Consider the following 8073-nt stretch of genomic DNA (forward strand, 5'->3'; position numbering starts at 1 on the left):
TGCGGATCTGGAACTCTGACCTGTTCACCAGACGTGCGACCTTGTCCCGAACCTGCTGTTTTGACCCTCTCTCTCTCTCTACCACTGCTGCTGTCTCGACCTCTGAATGCTCGGCTATGAAAAGCCAACTGACTTACTCCTGAGGTGCTGACGTGTTGCAACCTCTATAACCACAGTGATTATTATTTGACCCTGCTGGTCATCTATGAACATTTGAACATCTTGAAGAACGATCTGGCCTTAATTGCCATATCCTCTTATAATCTCCTCCCCTCAGAGCCTGGTTCCTCTCTAGGTTTTTTCCTAGGTTCCTGCCTTTCTAGGGAGTTGTTCCTAGCCACCGGGCTTCTACATCTGCATTGCTTGCTCTTTGGGGTTTTAGACTGGGTTTCTATATAAGCACTTTGTGACAACTGCTGATGTAAAAAAATATATATAATTGTGGTACGCATATGAAGAAGACCAGGCCAGGGTTTAGGGTTTGAGAAGTCAAAGAAGTAAAAATGACTTCCTTAGTTGTTAGTAAAACATTTTTTAACTCAGCATTGTTGGTTAAGGGCTCGTAAGTAAGCATTTCACAGTAAGGTCTACACCTGTTGTATTAGGAGCATGTGACAAATCTAATTTGGATTGATTGATTTGTTCATTTTATAAATGTTCTGTCTTTAGTAGTTGAACACATTATTACTTCAACCTCGTGAAAGTGACAAACTGACGTTTTCATGTTAGTCAAAAACAACTTTATTTGGAAGGAGTGCCTTTGATTTGACGGCCTGCACATGCGCAGTTCGGCGTGAGACGACCGTTCGGCGTGAGATGACTGCTCGACCTGATGACATGTTTTTACGCATGACCTTCAAATTAAATTAAATGAAATTGTATGTCACATGCTCCGAATTCAACAGTGGTACACTTTACCGTGAAATGCTTACTTACGAGCCCTTTCCCAACAATTTAGTTAAAAAGTAACAAAAATTAGCTAAATAAAAAAAGGAAATAGTAACATAATAAAATAACAATAATGAGGCTATAAGGAGTACTGAGTCAATGTGCAGGGGTACCAGGTAGTTGAGGTAATAACTAGACTATATACAAGGAGAACCAGTACTGAGTCAATGTGCAGGGGTACCAGGTAGTTGAGGTAATATGTACATGTAGGTAGGGTTAAAAGTGACACGTCAATCAGGATAGAGATTACATCTCCTCATCCAGGGAGTGCACACACACTCACTGACAGACACACACACACACACACACTCACTGACAGACACACACACACACACACACACACACACACACACACACACACTCACTCACACACAGGGAAAGTTGAGTTTGTTTAATATTGTTTCAGGACTATGAAAATGGAAAAAGGATTAGCTTATGGATTATGAAAACAACAAAAATAAATGGGAAAATGGGAGAGGAGAAATTACTAGAGACAGTGTTGTTTAACTCACTGACCATGACCCATGAGTTCTTCTTACCTTTGTTCAGTAGAAAAGTCTCCCTCTCTAAAGTTTATAGGAAGATTCATAGACAGGTCACTCTTCATGGACACACAGCTGGGGACAGGGGAGGCTGGTCTCTCCTGCTTGATTGGGCTTCAACATAACAGAGACAAACATTACATCTCTCATCTACTCTGAGCTCAGATGGGGAAACATAACAAGAGTTTCATTCCAAAACGCTATATATCCATTTTCAGAAATGTTCGTAAATTAGCTTCTACTGTTTAAAGAAATGATCAAATAAATGGTTGTGTTTTCTCACTATCTAATCATGGCAGGGGGTTGTTCAATAACAGACATGTGTTTGTTTAAAATCGATCACTTAATGGCTTCATTTCAGAGAGACAAATGTTTTTTTTGCCAAAGCTATTTATAGTTGTTAAACGGGTGTGAAGAGTGTGTTGGTATAATGGTAATATTGTCAAAATTCGGCTTGTAGCAACCATCAGAATTGGTAAAAGAAATATGCATTCCATTATATTAGGCAATAATGAAGAGTAGGCAAAGTGGTTGTGTCGTGAAAATTCTATAAAATGTCTTCCATTGCAACGAGTCCAGTCAGGGTGCTGCAGAACCCCTGCAGTACCTCCACTGACCCCGGATTGAGAACTCCTGATTTAGCAGATACTCTAATCCAGAGTGATTTACAGTAAATTCATTCATCTTAAGATAGCTATTTATTTTAGAAATAAACATAATACATTCTTCATAAAATTGTAATCTCACCTCTTAGCGTTGGTGTCATGTCCCCCAGAGAGACTCGATTTAGAGGCAGGGACCCCCTCCTCTCTCTCCCCAGACAGACTCATTTTAGAGGCAGGGCCCCCCTCCTCTCTCTCTCCAGAGAGACTCATTTTAGACCACTGACCCCTAAACAGAGATGCAGCATGTTGGTTGTGGTGAACACAGTGACAACTCATTCTAGAATGTCCATTGTTCTCTTTTACTCATGATCTCTTAGAAATAAAACATTTACTAACAGACATATCCAAACAGTCGGGTGATTTAATTTAATCACATGAACATTGTTACGTTCCTCGACAAGAAATAAAACATTGTCTCTCAAACAGAAGAAGGAACTAACAAAGAGTCACTAACAACAACCAAAACGAAACAGGTGGTTTTAGGAGGGGTTCTGAAAGACACTCTTGGGGGTGTCCACTAGTGATGGGAATCAGAGGCTTTCTGAACGCTTTGGGGCTTTCACCAAATTGTGCCGAAAATGCCCTTGATAGATTTGAGTGCTAATAAACAACATTTAGTTAGAATGTGGGGTTCGCTTTTTGCCTCCAGGTTCACTATGTTTTGAAAAACGATGCATCTGTGGTATTATTTAGGATACTAAAGACATAATATTATCATAGGCTACACTAAATAAAACACATTATTTAAACAACAATGGGAAGATAGTGCGGTTTCACAGAAAATAATTGTTCAACTATAGCAGGGATTCAATCTTGTGCCTATGTTGATGTCTGATCCAAATCCCCGTCCCTACCTGCTGAGCTACCATTCAGGGGCTACAATCTGTAAGACATCAAACTAAATGTGTAAATAAGGTGTCCAGTAGAGGTCAGTGTTTGAAAAAGTCTTTGCTTTGAAAAAAGCACCGGCACCAGGGAGAAATCAGTGAGATCTCTCACATTTTGCAACACATGGTTCGAAAAAGCATGAGACCAAACGAAGCTTCGGACGTCATTGATCATGTGGTAATGTTACTTCAAAAACTCTCCATGGCAGTGTTTCAAACACTTAAAAGACTCCCTCTCCCCTCAGCCCTCAAGTTAAGTGGACACTTCTGATGACGTATAATGAAGTATGATGAGTGGACACTTGCAGGGCAAAGGGTGAGGGAAGAATGAATGAATTTTAAATGGACCGTTCTCTCTGCGTGGTGCGTGGGAAATGCATGTTACATCTTCAGAAAGGTGTCACTCGTTTGTCCCACGGTTGTGTTTTCAGTCATCATAGCGACCGTTAAAACACTCGTAAACCTAAATTCCATCGCCATCGGGAAACCGGGCCCAGAGTGACTTACAATACAGTTGCTGTATTGTAGTGTATTTTAGCTTTTAAAAGACTTGATTTGCCCTAACAAAAAATGTTAATGAATTATAATCCACATAATAATTCACATTTCCTGTTGCTCCAGGATAATCTTTCTGCTATGAGAAACTGGGTCAAATTATTATGTGGATTAAGTGCATTTATCTTAAGATAGCTAAGTGAGACAACCACATATCACAGTCAAATATACAGGAAACGAACATCCCATTCCAGCTAAACATTGGAAATATAGGGTTTTGCGAAAAAACACATTTTCATATACATCTAAAATCTATTAATTAAAAATCTGAGATCAGTAACGCTTTGAACACACCGACTGCGTTTTTGCATTTTGGTACCAGAAGTACATTCATTTCCAATGGAACGCTGTGTTTGCCTTTCAGCATTGCGTTGCAGAGGCAGTTGCAGTGCGTTCTGTGTGGTGCGTACGTTGGATTTATCGAACGTATGCGTCAAACAGTGTACATAGACGGCTTGACAGAAATGGTAGCAGAAAGTGAATATTTAACTTTTGTTGCACACATATTTAGATGATGCTGCATACTATTTTGCGCAATGACGCAGTCGGTGTGTTCAAAGCGTAATATTTTAGGTACCCATAAGCAATAATTAAAAAAAATTGTGGACATAGAGTTTTGGAAATGTACTTAATAATTCTTAAACAAAACTATAATCTCACCTCTTAGCTTTGGTGTCATGTTCCCCAGAGAGACTCATTTTAGAGGCAGGGCCCCCCTCCTCTCTCTCCCCAGAGAGACTCATTTTAGAGGCAGGGCCCCCCTCCTCTCTCTCCCCAGAGAGACTCATTTTAGAGGCAGGGACCCCCTCCTCTCTCTCCCCAGAGAGACTCATTTTAGAGGCAGGGACCCCCTCCTCTCTCTCCCCAGAGAGACTCATTTTAGACCACTGACCCCTAAACAGAGATGCAGCATGTTGGTTGTGGTGAACACAGTGACAACTCATTCTAGAATGTCCATTGTTCTCTTTTACTCATGATCTCTTAGAAATAAAACATTTACTAACAGACATATCGAAACAGTCAGGCTATTTAATGCAATCAGATGAACATCTGGTTGTGACATCTCTTCTCCATGTTAACTGTCAATAATAATAATAAGTCACTGTTTGTTAAGGTAGTTATAGACAGTGCAGCAACACAAGGCCATGTCTCACACTTATTTGTATTAATTAAAAGTCGGCTATTTGTTGTCTTTGAATCTGAGAATGTAGACAGAAGGGCTAAAACGGGCATGATTGATCTGAGGGGAAATCATTGATACATTCAGAAAGTATTTTTTGCAACAAGTAAGAGATGTTATATTATGTAAAGTAGGCTAGGTTATAATATAAACTCAGCAAAAAAAGAAACATCCCTTTTTCAGGACCCTGTCTTTCAAAGATAATTCGTAAAAATCCAAATAACACATATCTTCATTGTAAAGGATTTAAACACTGTTTCCCATGCTTGTTCAATGAACCATAAAAAATTAATGAACATGCACCTGTGGAATGGTCGTTAAGACACTAACAGCTTACAGACGGTAGGCAATTAAGTTCACTGTTATGAAAACTTAGGACACTAAAGAGGCCTTTCTACTGACTCTGAAAAACACCAAAAGAAAGATGCCCAGGGTCCCTGCTCATCTGCGTGAACGTGCCTTAGGCATGCTGCAAGGAGGCATTAGGACTGCAGATGTGGCCAGGGCAATAAATTGTAATGTCCGTACTGTGAGACGCCTAAGACAGTGCTACAGGGAGACAGGACGGACAGCTGATCATCCTCGCAGTGGCAGACCACGTGTAACAACACCTGCACAGGATCGGTACATCCGAACATCACACCTGCGGGACAGGTACAGGATGGCAACAACAACTGCCCGAGTTACAACAGGAACGCACAATCCCTCCATCAGTGCTCAGACTGTCCGCAATAGGCTGAGAGAGGCTGGACTGAGGGCTTGTAGGCCTGTTGTAAGGCAGGTCCACACCAGACATCACCGGCGCTGGTCGCTGGACCAGACAGGACTGGCAAAAAGTGCTCTTCACTGATGAGTCGCGGTTTTGTCTCACCAGGGGTGATGGTCGGATTCACGTTTATCGTAGAAGGAATGAGGGTCCATCATGATCTGGGGCGGTGTGTCACAGCATCATCGGACTGAGCTTGTTGTCATTGCAGGCAATCTCAACACTGTGCGTTACAGGGAAGACATCCTCCTCCCTCATGTGGTACCCTTCCAGCAGGCTCATCCTGACATGACCCTCCAGCATGACAATGCCACCAGCCATACTGCCCGTTCTGTGCGTGACTTCCTGCAAGACAGGAATGTCAGTGTTCTGCCATGGCCAGCGAAGAACCCGAATCTCAATCCCATTTAGCACGTCTGGGATCTGTTGGATAGGAGGGTGAGGGCTAGGGCCAATCCCCCCAGAAATGTCTGAGAACTTGTAGGTGCCTTGGTGGAAGACTGGGGTAACATCTCACAGCAAGAACTGGGAAATCTGGTGCAGTCCATGAGGAGGAGATGCACTGCAGTACTTAATGCAGCTGGTGGCAACACCAGATACTGACTGTTACTTTTGATTTTGATCCCCCTTTTGTTCAGGGACACATTTTTCAATTTCTGTGGAACTTGTTCAGTTTATGTCTCAGTTGTTGAATCTTGTTATGTTCACACAAATATTTACATATGTTAAGTTTGCTAAAAACAAACGCAGTTGACAGTGAGAGGACGTTTCTTTTTTTGCTGAGTATATAATAGCAGTTTGTTAGTGATATGCAGATGGAGGTCTATACCTCAGCTATAGCCTACATATCCTAGATGACCAGCCTAAACCTGTTCAGATCAGTTCCCATAACGTTACAGGCCTACCAGTAGCAGGACAGAGCATGTAGCCTAGGCATGATATGTTTCACATTTCCAACAGAGACCTTCAGGTTGGTCAGCATGATAAGTGATCATATATCAAACCTACTCTGACTATTGAATGTCTGTAAACGACCTAACTTTCTAATATAATAGTTCTATGTAGCCTAGACTTACCAGAGTCTGCCCGTCTTTCCTTCAAATCAACACATTTACCCTAATTTTAATGTTGCCGAGAAATGTGTCCCACAGTTTCAACAGCCATTTTGTAAGTGCGTAGGCTACACACTTACTTTGTATTTCATATGAGGAAACTGGTGCGGCCGCCTGTTTTCTTGCAGATTAAGTAGCCTCTCATAGGGAACTCATTCAACCAGCCTAAACAACAGTAAATAAAATATGTCAAATGGTCAAAAAACAATGGTGTAAAGAGAATCCTGTCCTCCTAATATAGCCATGTACATTAAAGACAGGTATATTGCTACAGATGTAGGATCTTAATTTGAGCCCGTTTGCTACAGCAGGAAAATAATCCTGAAGCAACTCAACATTTGAATTATTATGTGGATAACTGACATTTTCCAAAAGGGAAAGGTGGAAAAGGGGAAAATTACAAACTTCAGAAGACTTTTTAACCCTCCAATACACAACAAGTTTTAGTTCTCCTGCAACAGGCTGATTAAATTAAGATCCTACATCTGTACAGAACATGTCTTTATCTAAACCAAGGCAGTTTGCATTATTAGCAATGATGTTGCAACTGTCAGCTGCTGTAAACCTATGTGATTGGATGTTATAGACCCCCATCTGAACAGTTTATTTCCCCATGCTGTGGCCCTCACCAACTGGCCATCTGGCCCATAGAGACTAAAGGACTATACACTCTATGCTGCTCACCACATCAAGCCATCTCTGAACTGTACACTACCATCTGGCCCATAGAGACTAAAGGACTATACACTCTATGCTGCACACCACATCAAGCCATCTCTGAACTGTACACTACCATCTGGTCCATAGAGACTAAAGGACTAAACACTCTATGCTGCACACCACATCAAGCCATCTCTGAACTGTACACTACCATCTGGTCCATAGAGACTAAAGGACTATACACTCTATGCTGCTCACCACATCAAGCCATCTCTGAACTGTACACTACCATCTGGCCCATAGAGACTAAAGGACTATACACTCTATGCTGCACACCACATCAAGCCATCTCTGAACTGTACACTACCATCTGGTCCATAGAGACTAAAGGACTATACACTCTATGCTGCTCACCACATCAAGCCATCTCTGAACTGTACACTACCATCTGGCCCATAGAGACTAAAGGACTATACACTCTATGCTGCACACCACATCAAGCCATCTCTGAACTGTACACTACCATCTGGTCCATAGAGACTAAAGGACTATACACTCTATGCTGCTCACCACATCAAGCCATCTCTGAACTGTACACTACCATCTGGCCCATAGAGACTAAAGGACTATACACTCTATGCTGCACACCACATCAAGCCATCTCTGAACTGTACACTACCATCTGGTCCATAGAGACTAAAGGACTATACACTCTATGCTGCTCACCACATCAAGCCATCTCTGAACTGTACACTACC

The sequence above is a fragment of the Coregonus lavaretus genome (genome assembly GCF_964263955.1).
Source record: "Coregonus lavaretus genome assembly, contig: HAP1_SCAFFOLD_353, whole genome shotgun sequence".
In the NCBI taxonomy this organism is placed as follows: Eukaryota; Metazoa; Chordata; class Actinopteri; order Salmoniformes; family Salmonidae; genus Coregonus; species Coregonus lavaretus.